At 37.0% G+C, this 27,462-nt stretch overlaps 1 pseudogene; it reads left to right on the top strand.

Annotated features, from left to right (window-relative positions):
• Nucleotides 1-27,462, top strand: part of LOC124368015 — a 256,137-nt pseudogene that overhangs the window by 218,167 nt on the left and 10,508 nt on the right.

Genomic DNA, 27,462 nt, shown 5'->3' with positions numbered 1-27,462 from the left:
GACAAGAGCTCTGTGTTGCAGCAGTGTATTGACCTACTGCTGATGAGATCTATTAGTAGGTACAGTGTTAGTAGTAGACCGATGTCTCCCGTCAGTGTAGTGTTGTGGACAGGTAGGGGCAGACAAGAGCTCTGTGTTGCAGCAGTGTCTTTACCTACTGCTGATGAGATCTATTAGTAGGTACAGTGTTAGTAGTAGACCGATGTCTCCCGTCAGTGTAGTGTTTGTGGACAGGTAGGGGCAGACAAGAGCTCTGTGTTGTAGCAGTGTGTTGACCTACTGCTGATGAGATCTATTAGTAGGTAATAGTGTTAGTAGTAGACTGATGTCTCCCGTCAGTGTAGTGTTTGTGTACAGGTATGGTCAGACAAGAGCTCTGTGTTGTAGCAGTGTCTTTACCAACTGCTGAAGAGATCTGTTAGTAGGTACTAGTGTTAGTAGTAGACCGATGTCTCCCGTCAGTGTAGTGTTTGTGGACAGGTAGGGGCAGACAAGAGCTCTGTGTTGCAGCAGTGTCTTGACCTACTGCTGATGAGATCTATTAGTAGGTACAGTGTTAGTAGTAGACCGATGTCTCCCGTCAGTGTAGTGTTTGTGGACAGGTAGGGGCAGACAAGAGCTCTGTGTTGCAGCAGTATCTTGACCAACTACTGATGAGATCTATTAGTAGGTACTAGTGTTAGTAGTAGACCGATGTCTCCCGTCAGTGTAATGTTTGTGGACAGGTAGGGGCAGACAAGAGCTCTGTGTTGCAGCAGTGTCTTGACCTACTGCTGGTGAGATCTATTAGTAGGTAATAGTGTTAGTAGTAGACTGATGTCTCCCGTCAGTGTAGTGTTTGTGGACAGGTAGGGGCAGACAAGAGCTCTGTGTTGTAGCAGTGTCTTTACCTACTGCTGATGAGATCTATTAGTAGGTACAGTGTTAGTAGTAGACCGATGTCTCCCGTCAGTGTAGTGTTTGTGGACAGGTAGGGGCAGACAAGAGCTCTGTGTTGCGGCAGTATCTTGACCTACTGCTGATGAGATCTGTTAGTAGGTACTAGTGTTAGTAGTAGACTGATGTCTCCCATCAGTGTAGTGTTTGTGGACAGGTAGGGGCAGACAAGAGCTCTGTGTTGCAGCAGTGTCTTTACCTACTGCTGAAGAGATCTGTTAGTAGGTACTAGTGTTAGTAGTAGACTGATGTCTCCCGTCAGTGTAGTGTTTGTGGACAGGTAGGGGCAGACAAGAGCTCTGTGTTGCAGCAGTGTCTTTACCTACTGCTGAAGAGATCTGTTAGTAGGTACTAGTGTTAGTAGTAGACTGATGTCTCCCGTCAGTGTAGTGTTTGTGGACAGGTAGGGGCAGACAAGAGCTCTGTGTCGCAGCAGTGTCTTTACCTACTGCTGAAGAGATCTGTTAGTAGGTACTAGTGTTAGTAGTAGACTGATGTCTCCCGTCAGTGTAGTGTTTGTGGACAGGTAGGGGCAGACAAGAGCTCTGTGTTGCAGCAGTGTCTTTACCTACTGCTGAAGAGATCTGTTAGTAGGTACTAGTGTTAGTAGTAGACCGATGTCTCCCGTCAGTGTAGTGTTTGTGGACAGGTAGGGGCAGACAAGAGCTTTGTGTTGCAGCAGTGTATTGACCTACTGCTGATGAGATCTATTAGTAGGTACAGTGTTAGTAGTAGACCGATGTCTCCCGTCAGTGTAGTGTTGTGGACAGGTAGGGGCAGACAAGAGCTCTGTGTTGCAGCAGTGTCTTTACCTACTGCTGATGAGATCTATTAGTAGGTACAGTGTTAGTAGTAGACCGATGTCTCCCGTCAGTGTAGTGTTTGTGGACAGGTAGGGGCAGACAAGAGCTCTGTGTTGTAGCAGTGTCTTGACCTACTGCTGATGAGATCTATTAGTAGGTACAGTGTTAGTAGTAGACCGATGTCTCCCGTCAGTGTAGTGTTTGTGGACATGGAGAGGCGGACACACTTTGGCCATTAGAGCTGCAGATGTCATCTACCGAGTGGCCAAAATCTACTTAAGTTCTACTAGTAGACCTAAATATACATTTTACTATAAGTCATACACTTTATAAGCACATAACCCGTTTAATGGAAAATTAAAAGGTGTTAAACTAATATCTTCCACGAGTTTAAAAGAGTTGTTATTTTTTTTTTTAAGTTACTGTCCTCTGAACTTATAAAATAAGTGTATTCTGATTTTAATATAATACATAAATATTAATACCTGTGTACTCTAAGACTTAATTTCTTTATTGTCACAATCTCTAATTATCTCCCATATTACTAGGAAGGTTTTATTGGTTTGAATAATATTTTTATTGAGTAGTTTAGTAGGAAAAGTTTTACTATATATTTATCTTTAGATACAATCCAGAAAATCTTAGAATAAGCGTTTTCATGGAATTGATAAAACTTTAAAGTATTTAAGGAGTGGATATTATAGGGTTTTAACTTACAAAACTATGCATTTTTATTGATGTATGATACAAAAGTGTTGGATTTGGTTCACATTGGTGTAGATAAAAGCTATGCTTGGTAATACTAATTATTTTTTAAATATAGAGTGTTATTTTTTTCAGAAAGTAAAATGTATGAAAAATAACAAATATATAATAAATTGCTAACCTGATATCGAAACAAGATAAAGCATTTTATACTCGCACCTGTCATAAAATGAAAAAAAGAAATTTGGTTGCTTATTTAAATTAAACTCTGTTTAGGCACCCCGCTTTAGGTATTAGTGCATTGAATTGTATCGTCAGCATTTGCATAAAAAAATTTTGACATTTAAGATGAAACAATTACTACTTTGACTAGAATATGTAATACATATCGTTAAATTAAATGTACACTTTCTGCTATATACGTTTACAAATAAATGCATCAAGTAAGAAGTACGGCAATTGCGGATGCGGATTTGTGAGGGTCAAAGAAAAATTGAAGTTTTAGCAGGTTAAGGAGGTAGATAACGTGAGAGAATTGAGAGAGAGGGAATATAGAACAACCTTCTCTAAACAAAAAACTGATTTATACAATAATGTAGTCCCCTACAGTCGTTAATATGTTATTTTTTAGATATTTCTTTCCAAATTGACATCACTGTCTGCTTACCACGGTAATTCCCCTAATGCAATCAAATACTTAAAATGTAAACAAATTCTGGAGACTCATTCCCAACCGCAGGCTTTTATGCGAAAATCGTTAAATTATTAAAAATATATATATATATATATATATATATATATATATATATATAAGTATTCTTAAATATATATATATATATATTTATTTATTTATATTCAAAAAAGAATAAAATTGAGGTACCAACATTTATGTTTACGATAACTTTTAACGTATAAAAATTAAGAAATAATTTTGATATGATTCAATATTATATTTGAAAATTATAGAACTCTCTTCTTGGGGACGGGGATTATATAGTAAGTATAAGGCTAAAATACGTTACATGGTTTAGATATGCTAAAAGTGACTACAGCGGACCCAATCACCGGAGGAGGGTTTAGGAACGCTCCGACTGTTTAACTTAGACGCGAGGCGGAGGTGAGATATTAAAAGTATTCACTGGCGTGTCTCCACAGCCAGTATTGAGCACCACCTGGAGGTAATACTGAGCCGCTCTCTTCCGCCGCGACCTGTAGAGAGCTGTTATCTTAGACACGAGGCGGAGGTGAGATATTAAAAGTATTCACTGGCGTGTCTCCACAGCCAGTATTGAGCACCTCCTGGAGGTAATACTGAGCTGCTCTCTTCCGCCGCGACCTGTAGAGAGCTGTTATCTTAGACACGAGGCGGAGGTGAGATATTAAAAGTATTCACTGGCGTGTCTCCACAGCCAGTATTGAGCACCTCCTGGAGGTAATACTGAGCCGCTCTCTTCCGCCGCGACCTGTAGAGAGCTGTTATCTTAGACACGAGGCGGAGGTGAGATATTAAAAGTATTCACTGGCGTGTCTCCACAGCCAGTATTGAGCACCTCCTAGAGGTAATACTGAGCCGCTCTCTTCCGTCGCGACCTGTAAAGAGCGGTTTACCTTAGACGCGAGACGGAGGTGAGATATTAAAAGTATTCACTGGCGTGTCTCCACAGCCAGTATTGAGCACCACCTGGAGATAATACTGAGCCGCTCTCTTCCGCCGCGACCTGTAGAGAGCTGTTATCTTAGACACGAGGCGGAGGTGAGATATTAAAAGTATTCACTGGCGTGTCTCCACAGCCAGTATTGAGCACCTCCTGGAGGTAATACAGGAGCACGCCTCGTGAAGGAATTTCGGGAATATAATTATATAATTATATTCTTATAATAATTATATATAATTATAATCCTTATATAATTAGCTATATGCTAATTTGTACTACATAAAACTGTTTATACTAGTGTTGATAATATTCCAAAACTTCACGTTCGGCTTTTACAGCCTTCTTTTAGTCAATTGATACGTATTAATGCTTGCAATTATATTATATATTTTTAATTTAAACTAGCGGACCCGGCGCGCTTCGCTGCGCATTTCAATAAGTTTCCCGCGGCTTCGCACGCAATTTCCCGTTGAAAACAGTACACTATATTCACTTATTCATTTTCTATCACATTCTAAACATTGCTGAGATAATTGATAGTCGTTCCTTCGTGAGCTTCTTGGGCGCATTATGAAGGTATGTACCACATTCCTGATACTTCTGTCAAAAAAAAACAACTAAGGTTGATTTTATAACATTCTTTATATTTGTAGCCAACGTAAGATAGTAATTATGATATCTGCATTGCTCTTCTGATCAAGCATGAGCATGGTTTATATTAAATAAATATTGCAGTTAAAGGTGAATTTTTACGTCAAATTTGAATTGTATTATCTGGATAGTAAAGTCTATGTTTAACAGTGATTGCAGAAACAGTTTAAACAAAATTTGTCGTTTCTCTTAAGCTTACTCTATGCTTTAAAACTATAAGTGTAGTAATTAAATTATATATAAATATATTTTTTGTCGCATTATATATGTTTACAAAGAACAGCTGATTAAAAATTTGAAAAGACTCTTTCACTTAATAACATATGTTTGCTGCAATGCATTTCTTACGGGTATTTCTGTAACCAGTGGGGCGGAATCCTGAATCGGGAAAGGGATAAAAAGTATCCTATAACCTTCTACAGATCAAGACGAACAAATTAAAAAAAAAATTAGGCGAATCCGTCCAGCCGTTTGTGAGTGATGCTGTTACACACGAACAGTTTCATTTTTATATTATTAAATCAAATTTAAAATTCATACAAATGTTTCTTAAATATCGTACAGCTAGCCTATACTAAAGACATTATGCATGAACCCAAGCGTATGCCAGACGTATCTCTGATTCCGGTGTAGCAAAGATTATATTACAAGTTGGTACGCTCCTAATTAGCGAGGCAATTGTGGTTTGTTCTGTCTCTCTATGCATTCTCGCGCTCGCTTGACCTTTGGTTCAGAAAATACTCGCATGTGACCGGTTGGTCGCAATGCCGGGTACAGCCTCTGTATAGAAACTGTGGTTGATCTGCCGCGCTATGCATTCTCGCGTTCGCTTGATCTTCGGTTCAGAAAATACTCGCATATGACCGGTTGGTCGCAATGCCGGGTACAGCCTCTGTATAGAAACTGTGGTTGGTCTGCCGCGCTATGCATTCTCGCGCTCGCTTGACCTTCGGTTCAGAAAATACTCGCATGTGACCGGTTGGTCGCAATGCCGGGTACAGCCTCTATATCGAAACTGTAGTTGGTCTGCCGCGCTATGCATTCTCGCGTTCACTTGATCTTCGGTTCAGAAAATACTCGCATGTGACCGGTTGGTCGCAATGCCGGGTACAGCCTCTGTATAGAAACTGTGGTTGGTCTGCCGCGCTATGCATTCTCGCGTTCACTTGATCTTCGGTTCAGAAAATACTCGCATGTGACCGGTTGGTCGCAATGCCGGGTACAGCCTCTGTATAGAAACTGTGGTTGGTCTGCCGCGCTATGCATTCTCGCGTTCACTTGATCTTCGGTTCAGAAAATACTCGCATGTGACCGGTTGGTCGCAATGCAGGGTACAGCCTCTGTATAGAAACTGTGGTTGGTCTGCCGCGCTATGCATTCTCGCGCTCGCTTGATCTTCGGTTCAGAAAGTACTCGCATATGACCGGTTGGTCGCAATGCAGGGTACAGCCTCTGTATAGAAACTGTGGTTGGTCTGCCACGGTATGCATTCTCGCGCTCGCTTGATCTTCGGTTCAGAAAGTACTCGCATATGACCGGTTGGTCGCAATGCCGGGTACAGCCTCTGTATAGAAACTGTGGTTGGTCTGCCGCGCTATGCATTCTCGCGCTCGCTTAATCTTCGGTTCAGAAAGTACTCGCATATGACCGGTTGGTCGCAATGCCGGGTACAGCCTCTGTATAGAAACTGTGGTTGGTCTGCCGCGCTATGCATTCTCGCGCTCGCTTGATCTTCGGTTCAGAAAGTACTCGCATATGACCGGTTGGTCGCAATGCCGGGTACAGCCTCTGTATAGAAACTGTGGTTGGTCTGCCGCGCTATGCATTCTCGCGCTCGCTTGATCTTCGGTTCAGAAAGTACTCGCAAATGACCGGTTGTTCGCAATGCCGGGTACAGCCTCTGCATAGAAACTGTGGTTGGTCTGCCACGCTATGCATTCTCGCGCTCGCTTGATCTTCGGTTCAGAAAGTACTCGCATATGACCGGTTGGTCGCAATGCCGGGTACAGCCTCTGTATATAAACTGTGGTTGGTCTGTCTCTCTATGCATTCTCGCGCTCGCTTGATCTTTGGTTCAGAAAGTACTCGCATATGACCGGTTTGTCGCAATGCCGGGTACAGCCTCTGTATAGAAACTGTGGTTGGTCTGTCTCTCTATGCATTCTCGCGTTCACTTGATCTTCGGTTCAGAAAATACTCGCATGTGACCGGTTGGTCGCAATGCCGGGTACAGCCTCTGTATAGAAACTGTGGTTGGTCTGCCGCGCTATGCATTATCGCGCTCGCTTGATCTTCGGTTCAGAAAGTACTCGCAAATGACCGGTTGTTCGCAATGCCGGGTACAGCCTCTGCATAGAAACTGTGGTTGGTCTGCCACGCTATGCATTCTCGCGCTCGCTTGATCTTCGGTTCAGAAAGTACTCGCATATGACCGGTTGGTCGCAATGCCGGGTACAGCCTCTGTATAGAAACTGTGGTTGGTCTGTCTCTCTATGCATTCTCGCGCTCGCTTGATCTTTGGTTCAGAAAGTACTCGCATATGACCGGTTTGTCGCAATGCCGGGTACAGCCTCTGTATAGAAACTGTGGTTGGTCCTGTCTCTCTATGCATTCTCGCGTTCACTTGATCTTCGGTTCAGAAAATACTCGCATGTGACCGGTTTGGTCGCAATGCCGGGTACAGCCTCTGTATAGAAACTGTGGTTGGTCTGCCGCGCTATGCATTCTCGCGCTCGCTTGATCTTCGGTTCAGAAAGTACTCGCATATGACCGGTTAGTCGCAATGCCGGGTACAGCCTCTGTATAGAAACTGTGGTTGGTCTGCCGCGCTATGCATTCTCGCGCTCGCTTGATCTTCGGTTCAGAAAGTACTCGCATATGACCGGTTGGTCGCAATGCCGGGTACAGCCTCTGCATAGAAACTGTGGTTGGTCTGCCACGCTATGCATTCTCGCGCTCGCTTGATCTTCGGTTCAGAAAGTACTCGCATATGACCGGTTGGTCTCAATGCCGGGTACAGCCTCTGTATAGAAACTGTGGTTGGTCTGCCGCGCTATGCATTCTCGCGCTCGCTTAATCTTCGGTTCAGAAAGTACTCGCATATGACCGGTTGGTCGCAATGCCGGGTACAGCCTCTGTATAGAAACTGTGGTTGGTCTGCCTCTCTATGCATTCTCGCGCTCGCTTGATCTTTGGTTCAGAAAGTACTCGCATATGACCGGTTGGTCGCAATGCCGGGTACAGCCTCTGTATAGAAACTGTGGTTGGTCTGTCTCTCTATGCATTGTCGCGTTCTCTTGACCTTCGGTTCAGAAAATACTCGCATATGACCGGTTGGTCGCATTGCTGGGTACACCCTCTGCATGACAACCAATACCCGCTACATTCACATGACATATCAGTTGACTATTTAATTTAAAACGTGTTGGGCGTAGAATCTTCAAAGCATGGTTTCGACTATATAAAGTTAATGGACCTTTTCCAAGACCGAAGGTTTCATAAATGTGCCCCAAAGGTGAATGTTTGCCTGGGAGTCGGACAGGGTTGTACTCTAATAATGTTAGGACATTGTATCAGCTTAACATAGAATTACCTGTGTCGACTCTTGAAACTGAGTGCTGAGTCCCTGACTGCTGCTTCAAGCCTGAAGGGGGAGGGTGCCATGAGAATCACCGATTTATTCACTTACTTTCTATTCCAAGGATAGAATTGAAAATTTTGTAACTAAAAACCCATAAATTGAAACTCCTGGTTGTGTATTATAAAATATCCAAAGGTAAATATCAGTGAATTTTCAATCTGATATAATTGACTAATCAATTAAAACCATTCTAAAATTTTCACTTATTGGGAAACTTTATTGCTTACAGCACACATCATTTTATATTGACGGCATGTAGACTTTTATTATTTAAACATTAATATGAATCGCAATTTAATGAAACAATGTGAATATGCGACATTTTGTGTTAACTTCTTTCTTGTTTTATTGTATTTCTGTCTACCTATCTCTAAAATTAAATGAGTTATAGATTCAAAAGTTTTAATGCAACATAACCGAAACCTGTTATGATATGTGGTGTGGCTCTGTATGGTGTATAAAGGCTTTGGGAAATCAAAACTATAATAGTTTTCAACTTATATGTGAAACTTTGCCAAAACGAAAAGCTACCAATATAATATTGTAGAGTACCGTCTACGTACAATACTGGATGTAGGGTTTTAATTAATTTATAAATATTATTTAAAGAATATATCCAAACTTTTATTAATTTTCTTTTCTTAAGTACTTTATTACTAGCAGGCAACTAATTGTGTTAAGTATTTTATTTCGCAATTTTATTTACCAAAATTCTCGCTCGATTCAAAAAAAGGACATGTAATTCGTCCAACTCTGATACCAGCGGAAGTTGACCTCACTACCTGATACTCTAGTGGTCTACGCCAACTAACTATTTAAGTGATTTGAGAGATTTCCAGCGGCTCCATATCGGTGGTGAACTGTTTATAACTGACATTTACAAATCCGACGGTTGATGTAAGTCCGTTAAAGCTGTAGAGTACTCTAAAACAATACATTGTTTTATATTTTTAAACCTTTAGATTCCCTCTCATTTCAACCCTTATCAAAACCACAACGGCTGACGATGGAGGTTTTTTAGTGGAAAGTCCTTTACAAATTTGTCAAAAACTAGGTCGCATGCTTATACTGTACAATTGCTCTCGACTATGAATCCAGATTGCCCAGACCTGCGAAGTGTTCTACCCCAACAAGTAGTATTAGTGTGTCTCCACCGTCACAGGCGGAGACACTCCAACCCCAAGTAACTCCTACTAACATATATCGCACTCTTCTATTGCGTGACTTGTAGATGTCAACTGTTATCAAGCCATCGGACTACGAAGAAGAGCACAATATGTATTTATTCCTACCGTTATTTTCCATAGTTTTGTGCACAATCAAAATTTAGCTTTGAATTTCTAGCCGTCGAAACAAGATGGCTAGCACAAAAATAATGGAAAAAAACGCCTCTTACAGTCTAAATAAACTTAAAACTTGGCGGTCCACTGCAGTGTTCACAACCATATCATGAATACTAATACTAACTTAACCATAAAACGTTATTACAAACCCAAGAAATTCTACAATACAATTAATATGTTTTTGTGTATAATAAGAATTTAAGACACAGTAGAACAAAAAAGAGAAAAGAATAAGTGCATCCAGGTTTCATAAAAAACTTCAAATTTCAGTGCAGAATCTACAAAAAAACCTTAGTGTCTTCTTTTTCTAGTTGAAGAGTGGGTTATTCTGAGCTGCTGCCCCGATAATAACTCTTCCCCTTTGTGTACGTCGGATACTCCTGATTTCACCAAGAGAATCGTTTAGTTCGGTAAGTTGTACAAATCATCAGTTAATGATCGCTTGTATGAGAATTTTTTCTCGTACTCACATCACTAACTACATTGTTCCTGTGTGTGTGTGTGGGTATGTGGGTATGTGTAGGTGTGTGTGTGTGTGTGTGTGCGTGCGTGCGTGCGTGCGTGCGTGTGTGTGTGTGGAGGAGTGTTACGCAACATGAAGTACGCGACTACAGCGCGCGCACTACACACGCCAGTGTTACAGTTTACAGCTGTTGTAAATGTTATGAGTAATAACGCTACTTATTTTACAGCAACAATTAGGGCCCGGTGTTCTCCGTCTACATCTCTGAACAGATCTAGCCACAAAAATTACCCTCAACAAACTCAGGTATAAGCTGAAGTAATATAAGAATTGTTGTATGTCTACTAGTAAATGAACAAACTCATAGTACTATTGTATCTCATACGGCGTAACAGTTTTAAAAGTTTTAATGTTAAATAAAAATTAGCAACTTATTAAACGGACTACGTATTTTATTCCTTAGGAACGTAAATAAATCATACATTATGCGTCAATACGAGTATTATTTTATGGATGTTGCAATGCCGTGTACGCCCTTTGCGTACCAACCGTGTCGCATGCCTGTATGCCTCAGCAAGCATTGCCGTGTACGTCCTCGCTGTGTTGCCATATTTCCTAGCGTGGCCATGCCACGCATACGCCCATTATGCTAGTCTCAAACAGTATTTATTTCTGAAGGATCGGTTACTATTACTTTAAATAACGAAAGCGAATAATGAATGATGATATCCTCTTATTGTCGAGAGCACATTTTTCACCCATAATTCAATGCATTCACGCCAGGATGAAAGCAGTTACTCCGTACTACTATTGTTATCATTCAATTTATTCTTAGTTCAGACACATAGGCTCGTACTTACTTTGACCGCCTACTCACAAGTTTTTTTTTAATATTTTTTTTACTTCCAATTAAATATAAGATTTTTGTGATTAAGTAATTTTGATGTGATACCTCATTTGAATGTACAGATCTGTTACTATAAAGCTCCTAACGTTCAATATGATTTCTTATAGGTTCTCATTGTATTGTTTTCTTATTTCAATTACATCACTGATTATTAAAAAGCTATTCTTAAATCAGAGTTTGATTTTTTTAACTTGACTTCCTTGTTTTATTTATTTTCTTATTTAGATTTTTCGTCAGGTTATAATAATGTAATAACGGAATAAATCAGATAGCCAAATATAACGTATGACGTCACGTCTGTGATTTCTCGCACAGATGAATCGCTGAAGAATGAGCAACAGGTTCTGTTGTGAGTAAGAAGTGTGAGTAGTCCCCCCTCCCCCCGCCATCCCAACACTACCCTCAAAGCCATCGGGTATTTCATCTGTAGCGGCTAAAGGCATACGAATACTTTTAACACTTTGAGTCCCGGGTTCTTAGTAATATCTATATGTGCTGTCCCAGCCATTTCAAGGGTTTTTTGTTAAATTGTAAAAAAATTGTAAGTTATAGTTTCTTAGCAACCAATATATCAAATTAAAAAGCATAAAAATATAAATAAAACTATTATAAATTTTACTTAGCTTTTTGAAGTCAATACAAATCTTGAGTCCATAAAAAGTGTGTAAAATACTGAAGAAAAAAAAATTGGAACATAACTCATAAAATTATTTGCACATTTTTCTTCTTGACTATTTTCTGCTAACCATAACATATTACACATCAAAACAAAGCCAAGAAGTTGTAGTTCAAATATATGTATATATATCCAAGGTAAATATATAAACTTTTTTGAAATCAATGAAAATGTCGAGTCCATAAAAAGTGTGTAAAATACTGAAGAATAAAAATTGGAACATAAAGCATAAGTTTATTTATACATTTTTCTTCATGATTCTTTTCAGCTAACCATAACATATTACACATCAAAATAAAGCCAAGAAGGTATAGTTCAAATATATTTATTTATAATCAAGGTAAATAACACAGATGAAAAGTTGAATAGAGAGAATATAGTCCTATTTACAAGTAGTTAGCTTTAGTGTGAAATAATTTGAAACATTCAGGAAGGCAGAGGGCAGTGTCGGGATCGGCATCTTCATCATTCACAAACTCCCATTCAGACCCAGAGTCATCAATAAACTCACTTATCTTTTCAAAAACCACATTTATATTATTGTTTAGCACACCATTAGTTTCAGCATTGTCAAAATCTGAATTCTCATCGTCAGAATCTGTATTATACAATGTATCAACGATAAGCTTCGTTGTTTTGGGATCCAAAAATTCACTCATTTTACGTGTGTAAGTTGAATAACATAATAAAACAACACTGAGCAACACAAAATCCTAATTTTATAAATAACTATAACTAAAACAACTTTTATTTTACTGTAAAACACAAAGCGAGTAGACGTACAAAGAGTACAGACGCCACGGCACGGCACTAGCAGACAAATACGTAGTTCTTAACTAATGTAAGATAAATAACATAATAAAAAACTATAACTGAGCACTCCAAATACTAATTTTATAAACAATTGTAGCTAAAATAACATATAATTCACTGTAAAACACAGAGCTAGTGTAAACAGTGAAGACGTCAGGCAACAGCTGACAACTGCGTAGTTGGTGACTCGGCGTCGTATCAGCTGTTTGTTACACAATTCCTGTTATAATATTTTTTTGCTTGTAACCGTTTATAAATAACCAAAGACAAATCAAATTAGTCTAATATGACTTGCTAAACATAACACAACCTCTAAAAACGTCAGTAATGGGAATTACCAGTCTCCACGAACTAAAAATAGACTGCCCGGCCTGAGCTCGGGCTTGGGTCAATGACGATATTGACACAGCCCGGCCTGAGCTCGGGCTTGGGATTCAAAGTGTTAATATATTGCACCTCTCCTCCCTCCCTCCCTTCCTCGCCGCCGTCACTCCCTCCACCCCTCCCTGCGAGTCTCCACGGAATGGTATCATTTGTTCTTCATCTTTCCCGTATATATAAACTGTAAACGTGACGTAAGAATTCCAGTTGATCCAGAAGTGACTTTATAAACAAGAGATTCCTTCAATAAAATATAATTATGAGTCATCACACATTCTGTATCTTTGAGTTGCAAAATTAAATTGAAAAATTTAGGGAGATTTTATTTAGATAACAGGCCTGGCTTGAGTGAATCGACATTGAGTTTCACCCCATAAAAACAATGATAAAAACCTACCAATGCTACACCCTTACTTTAGTCGTAGATTTGTGGGAAAATTTTAAATATATAATATTAACACGCGTCCAAACGCTTTCAAAATTTTCTTGTAAAATTTGTACTTTTAAAATATATAAACTGTGATTGATAAAACACGTTTGAAATTTTATCTGAGCAACTATAAAAATAAAAAGCTATTTGACTCGCGTTAATGGAACATATTGCATATAATTCACGCCGATTAACAATGAAGGCATAAACCAAACCATGCACTTTTCTGTGACTAGTTAGTACTTGCTGTAGATGGAGCTTATATTGGTCACTGTTAAATTACATTAAAAACATAAAACCAATATTTAATACATTTTATTGTTATGTGATGTGTCTGAAGAAGATATCTTGGATATCGAAAGGCCTCACAAAACAATAAAATGTATTAAATATTGGTTTTATGTTTTAACGTGACAACGTCTTAAATTAGGTTGCGGCTCGGAGTCACTCATGAAAAAGTGTAACGCCCGGTAACGTTACGATGCCCGTCCAGTGGGTCCGCCGCACGGGATCCGCACGGGATAAAGCAGATAACTGTGGGTCCGCCGCACGGGATAAAGCAGATAACTATGTTTATTCGTGAAAATGTGGAGTGCTTAGATTCGTCATTTACAACAACTACAACAATAAAGGTAAATAATTGTACACTGATATTTCATTATCGTAAACTATGATTGATTGATTAATTGTTAGATTGACACAAAAGTTGAGAAACTGAGTTTATAGGTTATGTCATACTATTGACAAATGTTGATAGTGTTAAGTAAATTATTAGTTTAAATCAGTCTGCAATCAATCGTAATTCAGTCGATTGAGAAGAAACAGCGCGTATTGCTAGTCAAACATTTAAAATAACAAATTATAACCTCTAACCTGTCATAACAGTGCGACCAAACAAACGAACTAAACCGACCAATCACCACGCGCGGAGTTAGAATTTAACTGTGTTTAGCAAGAATTTCAAATTCCAATTTTAGTACATTTTTTATTCAACTTTACCATTTACAATAACAAATTTTAATTAATTTCAAATTATGTACAATGTTTTAGTAAACAAAATATATTTCTATAGTTAAAATTTGTGCAATTCTTATTTTCATTCAATTCCTTGTTCCTATTGTGCAATTTAATAATATTCATATCAATAAATATTCTACCGAGAAAAAGACGTTGTCACGTAAAATCTTCGGCCGTAAAACCGACTTTACAGGCAACCATAATTTTTAATGTAATTTAGTTAGTACTTGTTAGTAGTATAATAATCGTCTTCCAAAGACAGAAAATAGTTAAATTTTTTCTCATCCGTAGACTATATTTATTATGTTTTGAACTTGCTCTTCTTGAAAATAACAATAAATACGTTACTTGCAATCGCTGAATAGCTGAATAGTATTACTTGTAATTACTGACTCCCTGTAAGGGCTCACGGACATTAACATGTTTAAAAATCATAAACATGATCTGGTAGTATGTCGATGCCATGACGATATAACCAATGTATGGTAGCTGTAACTCGATACAGTTAATATCTGCCAGCTCCACTCTTGTTTATCAAGTATGTTGAAATAAAGAGCTTATAGTCACTTATTAGACTTACAGCATAATAGGTGTAGAACGTATTCACTTTGTTCCTATTATTTTCCGTCCAAAATCATGGGTCGGATGTGAAATTAGGCCTAGCTTCTTGATTATACATCTTATATAATAACTTTCTGATTAATATTCAATTTTCAGAAGTTGTAAAAGCTGATAGAAAATATACAAAGTATCTCGTATCTCCTGTCAAAAGGTTTACCAAGTTCTTCCATAAGTACAAATAATTTTTGTGTAGTAACTTGAGGTCCTATCTTGCCTATTTTCTGTCTGCCTGACCGTTTACAATTTTTGTAAATAATTTATATCTCAATGACGGTTAGAGATGTAAAACTGAAATTAATATTGTTAATAAAAAAACATAATTTTAAAAACAAGTAATTTCCAAGCGTTTACGAAGAGGTTTAATCAGTGTTAAGTGTGAATAAGATTATTTATAAATAAAATATTGTCATACTGTATGTGCTAATTATTTTCAATACTGGCCATAGGATGGTTATATTTATCGTTTATTTAAAACAAGTCCTCTAAGAATAATAAATATTTTCACGTAAGTTAAATGGTTTATTTGGATACAGCAATGTTATAACACTTACTTACTATTGTTTTAATATTATGCTATAACAATAAATGATTGATACTAATCAGAGAACAGTTAAAGATTTTTCTTGTAGTTTAGAAAAATTCGATGTATTCAAAATTCATCATCAGACACTTGGAACGAATCAAGATACACGCGCTCGAGATAGTACCAGAATCTTTTCTGACTTCCACTTGTGGGCTCTTGAAATGAAACCCTGAGTTTCAATATCTTTGGCCAAAAAGAACAAAGCACTTTTCAAAATGCATTAGAAGCTTCCATTGGGGCATTAGCATTAGATTGATTCCAAAACCAGGCTCTATCTATTGATCCTGCTCTTATAAAGGAATTGGTCAGATGGTTCTTTCATCTATCTGGTGAGGTCGCGTATTTACTATTGTTTGACTAAAGCCTTTACTGTAAAGCGCACGTTTTATATTTTTTTTACTAAGGAACTGGATGGAATAGAATATAAATTATTTCCTAGATCCTAATTTACAACAGCGGTGTCAAGAAACTTTTTCCATAATATTCAGAATGTGAACTGAGATAATTCTTTTATTAATGTGACCCGGTATATATTATTTTTGGAAATTTACTCCAACAAACACGCAAATATACATTTTTCTAAAATTAGACGTAGATCAATTTAAAGCAGCTTAAAAAACAAACGACTGCTAGTGACAGACTGTCTTCCCTAGGAGCTTGCTGTTACAACCTTGGTAGACCAGGTTTAAAAACCTCTACGGAAATATATATGTGAGGCTTGCTAGAGTTACACTTGGAATGAAAATATAAAATTAAAAAGTTACATTTTTCGTCATCACTGTTTATACATTTCTTATGGTTTTGGACTAAGGAAACGATATACTCGTAATAAAGTGCAACAGAAAATTTCACTTTTCATCCTTTACGGTTCAACATAGTGTGACTGAAATATGAAAATCATATAATGTTTTGAAATACATAATGTGGTTTCCAATCAAAATATTGTTTTTACCCATAAAATCTAAAAAGTTAAATCCTTATAACATATATCTTTTTTTTAATCAATATGCATTTCTTAAAGAATAAACGTACCAAAACCAACGTTCCTGTTTTATAAATTACTAGCAAAAATACCATTTCTTCCAGATATACGTAAACTTTGTTTTATTCCAATGGCATTGAATTGAAAAAAAAACGAATTAGAAGGTGAGGGATTGCGGGGGAATTGTTTTTAGAAATTACATGTTGCACATTTTAAAGATTACTCTACTGTCAACAATTATATTTTTCAACTAATAATATTTCCCTAGTATGGTTCACTTTTGGCTGGTTTATATCTTCCAGTTGAACGTAGACTAAGTACAACAAAAACCTATGTCACAAATCTGGGCAACGTTATGGATGTCCAGAAGCGGCACACCACTAACCAACCACAAATGTTGAGATTCTGGGGTGCAAGGGTAGTTCTATAGATCTAGTCTACTACGGGAGATGACTGTTGAAGTTGGTGGAGCTCCCTAAGTGTTAAGGGCTGTTACTAGCCTAGACAAACGGGCGTCCTACTCCCTGTCTACTTTGACTGGATAGGATGGTGCAGAGCTAGTTTTCCATTCCTCCAAGAAGACATGACTGAGATTAATGCCCAAAATCCTTCCTTATATATCTTGACAGGGGCGGCCTAATGCTCAATCTTACCCATCCAGAATAACCTACCATTCCGGAAGCAGCGTAAATGTCCTTTTAGGACTAAGTGCAATTTTTTAGCCTAACAGAAAAAGCAAATAATAATATATCCCTCTTATCAAAAAATATTTTTATTCTCTTTCTGAGCAAATATAGTTCCTAACATTTTTGTCCAGAAAGAAAATTGGACCTAATATGAATCCTTGAGGAAGACCATAAAGATTATTACAAAACAATAACCTAATTGTCGCCTAACAATGACCAGGATCAGTTGTTTAACGTGTGAAGATTGTTGTACTTAAGTTTTGTTTGGTCTTATGTTATCTAGGCCGTCTGGATCACGGCGCTGGCACCCTACTTTGTGTTGATAATTCTGCTGGTGCGGGGAGTCTCACTGCCAGGTGCTGCTGAAGGTATCCGATATTACCTCACACCTCAGTGGCACAAGCTCAAAAACTCTAAGGTACGTAAGAAATATCCAGTGAAGAACAACTTATATCGTGGACTAGAACTTTGGAATTATTTTGTGTGGATCAGTCCCGAAATTACGGCATAACCGGATAATTTAGTTCTAGTTTCCCTTTGCCTTTTAATGTTTCCTGTCTTCTGAGTAATTTGATTTAAGGTTAAAAGTTTTAGAGTTACGCCTTTTTTTTAAATCGTTATTTTTTAGAATGAGAAATATGAATTTCCGATGTAGTATCATGAACTACAAATTTGATTGATGGTATTTAAATTCAGTTCTTAAAGGAGTTAGGACAGCATCTAGCTAACCTATCCTTAGGCCAATGGTTGATAGTGGAGATTTCAAAGAGGTCTAAACTCAACGAGTTCAGTTAAGTTCATTTTCAATGTGAAACGCTGTATCAATGTTTCCTCCCAGAGACTCCCAAAATGCTGCCCATGGAAGTGGTATGCAGAATGGTGACATGTAGCTTGATTCACAAAGCTCTTAAGAGCTATAGTACCTAAACGAGAGGCCTCTTTATATTTGGGGAGGACTCCGAAAGTTTCACACGCCAAAATCCGTAAGCTCCATTTTTTCCAAAATGAGACTCGAACTCGAAATGAGGGGCTTTGTATTTCGGCCACAAATGTTTAATGACCTCCCCTCGTAAGTCAAAAATGTAGTGTTGTTGAGAACTTTAAACGTAAATTGAGAGATATAATCACAATAAATTACACATTTAAGAATAACTAAATTTATTATTAGTATTTCCTCATTGTAATAACATTTTTTTATTTCTTAGGCTAATTTTTATTTTATATAATTTTTGTAATTTAGTTGAATAGCAATTTAAAAGTTGAATTACGCTGGCTAAATAAATATATTTTTGTATATATTTGTGATTTGCCAGTGTCGCCACTGTTATATTTTTATAACCTGCTCTCCCATTTGAGTACCTGGGCTACCTTATATGTTGGACTAGACTGTAATAAACATCCGCTTCCCAGCAATACTAAAACAATGTTTATCTGTTTTTTTTTTCAGGTCTGGATCGACGCCGCATCTCAGATCTTCTTCTCCCTAGGTCCCGGGTTCGGAACCCTGCTCGCCCTCTCCAGCTACAATAAATTCAACAACAACTGCTACAGGTATGTGTTACTGACTGGTTAGGGCAAGGTCATAGACCATCAAGTCTAATACATGCAATGTACGCGTGGTTTTGAATACAGTTTATTCTTCTCCTATAATCCTCAAAAATGTTATAAAATTACTTTTATGTTCTGTATATCACAGAATAAACACGTATAAAGAACGTACCGGTAACGTTTTATTTAGTATCATGTATATTTTATTTATATTTATTTTGTTGTTTTAAAAGTCTTAAAAATTTAAAAATAGGAATTTTAATGATTAAAAATAACTTTTAACTTTATAATTCTATCGTGGTATGTTAATATGTCAGTAAAAATTAACAATAGTTCCGCATAATATAATTTCCTACGGTTTCTATTCTGAATACTCAATCGGCTTTAAACTGTTCGAATACTCGATTGTAAAAGGTAACGATTATCCCATCACTAGTCTGGCTCTACACAATGGCCGATCACTATAATAGTGAAGCTTCAACAATCAGTTGGAGGTAATACTTGTGATTCTGTAAAGCAAACTGTAATAAAACATATGCTACCATAGTATCAACCATCGACCTGGTGGGGTTTTCCTTGGAAAAATTCTTAAGCAAAAAACTTTACTTACAAACAGTCAGATGACAGAGTATTCCAGATTTTTCTCGTCAATAAATTTCATCTTCGGTTTTATGTGATATCAACATAATTTTCGTAAAAATGGCTGAGATTTAGCAAAACCTGTCACTCGTAGGTCTGTCTGTCTGCACGATATTTCTAAAACGAGCAAACCTATAGACGTGAAAATTTGCATGAAGCTTCACTTCTACACAGGTAACGCTAAGAGAAATGTTCAGTGCACACTCTCGTTATAGAGCCTCTTCTGAAGGAGGATACCACCAGACCTTTACTATTTGAACACTTTTACCTATGGAACCTAACTTAATGAACGGAATGTGCATGTACCTTGTGGAAGCATATGTCGAGAAAGATCATATTAGACTTTTTAATTCTGCATCAAATTTCATGTCTAGAGAGATAAGAAAGAGTTCTGTGATGGAGCATGTCCAACCATGGACTTTGGCTGAGCGTCATTGAAGCCTATCACGTAGGCTGACCCAGTTTTTTTTTTGTCCACCGGGAACTTCAAAATTTCTTTTCTTTGCGGTTTTTGCCTGTATATCTGTATCCAGTACGTCTCGAAAATGAAATTGAAGATAAACTTTACAAATTGATGATGCAGCCTCAGTGAAGATTGTTACGCAACACATTAGCTTTGAAGCTGCAGTTTCTATAATTTGTGTAACTCCCTTCAGAACTCGCCTAAGAGTTTATAGCTAGAGTAAGTACGAAGTGAAGCTTCCATAGCAACTCTATACTGACTTAACGTTGACCGTTTGCCTGTTCCAGAGACGCCATAGTCACCAGCAGTATCAACTGTCTGACCAGCTTCCTGGCGGGGTTTGTCATCTTCTCCGTGCTGGGATATATGGCGCATGTGCAGAACAAAAGCGTGGACCAGGTCGGCCTTGAAGGTAATCTACGTCAATTACTTTACTTCACCTTAAAATATGAAGTAAACTTTAAGAATCCTTAAGGTTTTTCTAGGGTCTATTTGCTGGTTCGTAATGTTCTTTCAAGACAACGTGGTTACTGCTCGTTTTAAGTCTTAACAACAAGGACTAAAAGATAGTTTTAATTTTTGTCCAGGTAAAACTACCCGATTCAGGACTAATCGCAAACATTTCACTAAAAACTGACAGCGAAACCACTTTGGATACACAAAATCAGCTCTTAACCAATGTAAGAGCATTATGAAAGCAAATAGTGTACAGTAGGTAACGTCTTACATGACACGCAAAATTTCAAGTTTCAATGTACCAATCCCATTTTTGTATTTTGTGAATCTAAGGGTGAATATTTTAGTTCTGATATGTAATCTGATAAAACAAGGGGCTGCTAAAGTAGTGGTGTTCTCTACAGCATATATAATTTCTTGGAAGTCAAAGGAATTCTCTTACATCTTAGAATAATTCCTCCATAGATCCAATAAACCCTTGTTTTGTCAAAGGGGTCATCTTGGAGGTTACATTAACCATCGTAGAATGAACCTTTTTATAGATCAATTAATTCCCCACAAAAATCAAAGGAATTCTCTTACATCTTAGAATAATTCTCCAATAGATCCAATAAACCCTTGTTATGTCAAAGGGGTCATCTTTGAGGTTACATTAACCATCGTAGAGGTCAAATGAATCTTCTTATAGATCAATGAATTCCTCACAAAATCAAAGGAATCCTTGTATTCGTTAAAGGGATTTTCTTGGGTGTTACATTAATAATGGTAGAGGTCAAATTCATTTTCATAAAGGTCAAAAGAATCCTCTTAGATGTCAACTAATTCCAAGGAGAAATCACAGTATTCCTCGTATAGGTCGAAGAATCCCTTGTACAAGTCAAAGCAATCTTGTAAAGTCGAATGAATCTTCACAGAGGTCTGACTCGTGGAGGTCCATGTGAATCACATTTTAAACTCCAAATTTTGCAGCAATCCAATATTCGGCAAGATCCATTGCCAGATCGTTATTACTTCTCGTAAAACTTGATAATTCTGTGATTTTCTTAAATTTTGTCTTTATTTATTTATTATTTTGGTATATGAATAAATTTTAATTATTTTCTAACAATTTAGTTCATTAAGAGTGCTTGGACTTCGCATGTGCACACATTCTAATGAGTATTTATTGCAACTTTAATGACAAGGTTGACTCTTTCTGATTTTTAGGCTTAAAGCAGATATTTTTTTTTTATTTACGAATTTAAAATCTGCACCGGATTATTGTAAAGCTGTGAATAATTTAAAAATGAAGAGACGAGTCCACCTAAGAAGTGATTACTTTCGCTGCGAAGTTTTCACAGTTACTTAATCAGGATCAAATTAAAAGCTGTATCATCTGTTCAGACGGAGTTGTCGCGAACTGTTGACAGATTCTAGACATAACGGAGGCCATTAATTATGAAGTCTGAGACAACCCAACAATTAGTCTCATGGTATTTATGAATTGAAACTTCTTTTCTTGACAGTTTTAACATCAATTATTTTGAAGTCATCGAGTTGGCAGTTTGATTTATTTAACAAGTTCATAACTGTAAAAAATTGATTTACAGTTTAAACATTGTGTGGTGTCATTTAATAACGAAAGTTTGGACAGAACGAACAAACTTTGGACAGAAAGCGGAAGTCTGATGTGGATGTGTTAAACAAAATTGGGCCGAGGCAGATGACTTGAGGTAAACCATGCAATTTGAAAAAGGGACTGAGATGTCTCAATGCCAAATTTTGTTAACTGTGTGTTCCTTGCAGATATGACCTTATCTGTGAAATCACACCCTCACCAAAGCCATAATAGTTCATCTTGACCCGAAGCATTTCATGATTTATTGAATCGAAGGCTTAGGAATAATCTATCACTGCAAGAGAGCTGCATTTTCCTTTATCGTTAGCTTTTTATAAATCACTAAACAAGTTTGTGGGGGCAGTCCATGTCCTGTGATTTCTTATAAATCCAGACTGTAATTTTGGTAAAAAGTCTTGATCTTGGGCAAGAATTATAATCTGTTTTATTGTTATCTTTTCCACAATTTTTACATAGCCAGCAATATTGAGATGGATCTTAGTTACTGCTTAGTTTTGGGGATTGTTACTTTAGGCAGCGGCCGAACAATACTTTTCTTCCATTCTTTAGGGAAGATGCTAGTTTTTAAACTTTTAATTACTAACAGATTAACAGTCCCAAATGCGCACAGACTCATTAACTTAAAATCATTTGAATGGAAATGTCATCGATCATCACAGCTTTTAACACTTTTAACTTAATTCATAGCAGACTTAACCTCATATTAACTCACAGCCACGACTTAAAAATCTTCTATCCTTTCATTTGTCTTATTTTACCATAAGATCTCAACAGTATCTGGATCAGTATCATTATTAGAACTCATTTCAACAAAGTACTTACGAGGGTCGTCCACAAAGTAACCTCCGTTTTGAAATAAAAAATAAACTAGTTGAGATACAAAAATTGTATTATATAAATGTAAAAACTGCAGCTTTTCTCTACTTTTCTACATATTCAGCATACAAATTCAAGCACTTATCATATCTTTTAACAGTTTTTTAAATTCCGTCTTTAAAAAAATCTGCCGCCTGAGAACGTAGCCAACATGTTACAGCGTTTTGAAGCTCTTCATCACTCGCAAACCTCTGAGATGCAAGCCACCGCTTCATGTACGGGAAAAGATAGAAATCACTAGCACCCAAAAACGTCCCATTTGAACTTTTTCAAAAGTTCTGTAGTTCTTTGAGCTGTATGAGAGCGGGCGTTGTCATGGACAAACACAACACCAGATGTCAGAAGACCACGACGCTTGTTTTGAATCGCTCGTCGTAGACGTTTTAAGGTTTCACAGTAAGCTGCAGCTGTAATGGTCGTACCACGCTCCATAAATTCAACGAGCAAGATGCCCTTAGCATCCCAAAAAACTGTAGCCATCAATTTTCTCGCTGAAAAAGATTGGCGAGCTTTCTTCGGCTTGCTAGGCGAAGCGGTATGACCCCATTGCATTGACGGACTACACTTTCGCTCATAATGCTTGGGCCACACACCGCACTCAATTCACGATGAATTTCAGCTGCTGTGTAACTTTTCGACCACAGAAATCTTATTACACCACGCACTTCACACGTGGCGGGATTTTCTATCACGGCGCTCATGTTTTTACGTTGTACCAAAAGAACGCGCGATCGCACGATGCTCTCCCTTGCACAGCTAGAAGCGTACTGAACGGCTGCGCACACCGATGTGAGAATGGCGGCGCTACCCCCACTACTTATCGCGCCAGGCCCAAACGGCGGTTACTTTATGGACGACCCTCGTATTTACACCATCTATGCTAAACTTTGTGACGTGACTTCACCTTGTTTGTTTCACCTATTATGTCAGACCTTTTTAAGTAATTCCAAAAACCTTTAGGGTTTTCAGAGTATGCTAACTTTTCAGAAAAGTAAGTCTTTATTGCTTGTTTTGGTCCACTTTGTATTTTTCTCAGTCTTTAATTTTCACAAATATGCAATGACTATTCCTCGGTTTTTTTTTTTCAGTTTTCCAATCTCTGGCGGCCTCCAGAGGGCTTATCTGTTACTTATCTCTTTACAGACTTGCTCATTCATCATATACATTCTTTATCTTAAAATTAATAAATCTTAAATTAAGTTGGTTTAAAAATTTAAAAAATAAATAAAAACCCGGTTGCCCCAACGTATTCTTAATTAACAAACTCCGTAAACACTCGTTTCCTTATGAGTTCTCATCCTTAAATAATACAGTTTTGAATTCAATTGTTTACTTATACGCTATTAAACTTGTTATTAAAACCAAACTGATATCAATAAATGAAATATCGTAACCAAGTGTTAATAACTATTTTATGACATTATGAGTATTTGAAATATTTTAACAATGTGTGATATCTAGCCAAAATAACTTTATGATCCATTCTGAAACCCATAATGTATTTATTTCCATTATTGTTACTCTTCGGCTCGATCATGTTACTACTTCCGTTGCTCATGTTTGAGAGCCATGTTTGTGTTTTTAGGCTACTGTTCACTCAGTGTAAGTCACGAAAAATGTGAATACTTAAATAAACTTTCGTCTTGCGCATTTTTTATATCTTTCAACGCTTCAAGATTTTAGCTGATCGAAATTTAGAAAGGAAATTTTAACTATTAGTCATCGTAGAGCAAAAATAAAGAGTTTCTAACTGTCAAGGCCATTTAGAAAAACATTGTATTTTTAAGTTTTTACAACAATGTAAGTTACATGTAAGTTTATCTAGGTAAGGATTGGAGACCGTATTGCCTCGAAAGGATGCCATCATGGCAACACGAGTTATTAAATCATTAACATACAGTAATTGATGATATCAACCGGACCTTGCGTTATTGTACCTAATACGCCATGTAGACTATCCATGCAATAATGATTAATTACATTCGGCAGTATATATCACTTTATGAAACATTGTATTGGTTATTTAAGAAAATAACCATTGCATTTCAATTACCTAATATGGTGAGATGTTACAACTACATAACATTTTTTTATCATCGTGTGACTCATAGAGCTAAACAAAGTGATTTAAAAACTACGTATTTATAACTACTTCATTCCTAATGTTTTGGAAATAGTTGATAAAAATTGAGATTTCAAGATGGTTGCCTCAATGACATTTTTTTCCTCGGATTAAACCGAAAGTGATATATAAAATATAGAACACAAATATTCCTGTAGCCTTTTCTATCTCATCCTTAAAATAAACATTAATAATTTACCGTACCGTTTAACATTACCAGTGTGTTTGGTTGTAGGAATTTATACAGAAATTAAATGATCAAATTTGTAATATTTAACAATTAAGGCACTATTATATTAAAATCAAATTATTATATTTATTTTTACATTAAACTATATAATATAGGAAAAATTACCGTACACCTAGTTTAATAAAATTGTTTTTTGCGAATATATAAGCAGTACGAGTAATTTAATGTTGTGTATTGGACAGGTATACTACCAGTTACACTGATATGCATTCAAGCGCCAATTTTATCATTTAAACATAATAATCTCGCTACATTGCTTTCAAAACTGTTTCACATGACAAGATGTAAAACATTTAAAGAACATGAGATAAATCTTTTCATCCTCTTACATGAAATAAAAACCATATTGATTCTTATTTTTAGTTTTAGTTTCGTATACTACTAGCTTAGTCCCAGAGATATGATTGAAGTTCTCATGGGTCTGATTCCGAAGAAGGTCAATGAATGTTTACATTATGTTTGAATAGATTCCCTTGTAAAAATCGTAAATAAACACCTTAAATTTGAATAAATTATAAAACCCCTAAAAAACCACAGATTACATCTTGTTATCTTAGTTAGGCTCACGCGCCGATGTATTAGCCATCATCTTAGATTTTCGTTTCACATTACGTCAAAACGTTGTAAAATCTTATCTCAATAATCTTGAAGTATTCTACCTCGCTGCGGGGAGCCATATCCAAGTCAAATGAACTCTAATCTTAAATCAAGAGATATTCACTTGATACTCTCAATCAAGGACAAAATATCTCAAAGCTGTTTGAAATTTCTTCTTATGACAAGAAGTTTCGTAATTGCACTTAGTCATAAAAGAAAATTAATTCCTCTTCTGAATTAATAGGATATTTTGGATAGGTAAGATTAGGGATAGGGGGCACATCCTGTTTAGTTCCATAAAGAAGGATTTAGGGCATTAATGTCAGTCATATCTTCTTGGAAGACGGGAGGCCAGCTCTGTACCAGCATTTTCCAGTCAAAGCAGACAGGGAGTGACACACCCTTATGTCTAGGCTAGCAACAGCCTTTAAAACTTAGGGAGCCCAACCATCTCCGAACTTATACTCGAGAGCCGTGTCCATCCTACACAGTAGAACCTATCGAACTACCCTTGCACCCTAGAATCTCGACATTTATGGTTAGTGCCACTCCTGGACATCCATAAGGTGCCCATGTTAAGTGACACACCGGTTTTTTGCTGAACCCAGTGTAGGTTCTATTGGAAGGTAAATCCAGAAGTGAATCATTTTAGGGATTAGCTGTTTCATTTAAACTAACAGTGTAACTACTTGAGATAAATTCAAGCCAACATTTCATAGAGTCACTCAGTAGCAGTGCCTAAGGGATATCATACCTTAAATGGTACGGAGCTGTAAAAATTATAGGGTGAAACATAATATGGTGATCACATTACTTTCCAAGAAAAATATTATCTTTATTGCAGTTTATAACCAAAGAACAAATTGTCGTTTTGAACGTTTCTGCATAAGAACTAGCTAATATTCACGCAAAATCATAGTGGAATATTACCCCAACAATTAATCCAGAAAAAAGGAATTGTACCCTGTAAAGCCTTAGGATTTTCTGGGTCGGACGACATGAATGCTCTAGTAGGGTATGCAATAAAATATTGTTTATATTTAGCAAAATAGTGCATTGATTAAAGGAGTGTTAAATAAATAAAGTTTGTTGAGTGGTTAAATACATATTGTAGATACAAATGCGATTTGACACATGGTAGTGATGTCTACGGATATAATACGAGGGGAAGGGACAACCTGAGGATTCAGTCTCACAGAACAATGGCTTGTGAACAACTTCCATCTCAGTTTGGTGTTAAAGTGATCAACAGACTCCCGGAGTGCATCGAAAAATTGGCAACAAAGAAACGTTTCAAAGCTCGATTAAGAGATCTTTTAGTGTCGAATGCGTTTATTCCCTTGACGAGTTCATGACAAATCGCTGGGAACGATAAAACTATTTTGCAAACACTGTTGCCAAAATGAATAAGATTTTTGTGCTGACGATTGTAAAAATGTTTTTAATTAATATAACGTTGTTCAAAATTGGATGTTTTAAAACTTCGACTGATAGAATAATTGTATAAAATAAGTTAGACGCATGCTATACAGTTGTAAAAAATTGACTACTGCAATAAAGAAAATTTGAATTAGAATATTAAGGTAAAGTGAAACACGTTA

Source organism: Homalodisca vitripennis, chromosome 8 (assembly GCF_021130785.1).
Source record: "Homalodisca vitripennis isolate AUS2020 chromosome 8, UT_GWSS_2.1, whole genome shotgun sequence".
Classification (NCBI taxonomy): domain Eukaryota; kingdom Metazoa; phylum Arthropoda; class Insecta; order Hemiptera; family Cicadellidae; genus Homalodisca; species Homalodisca vitripennis.
Note: the sequence above shows the minus strand (reverse complement) of the source record. Positions and strands in the feature narration are given on the sequence as shown.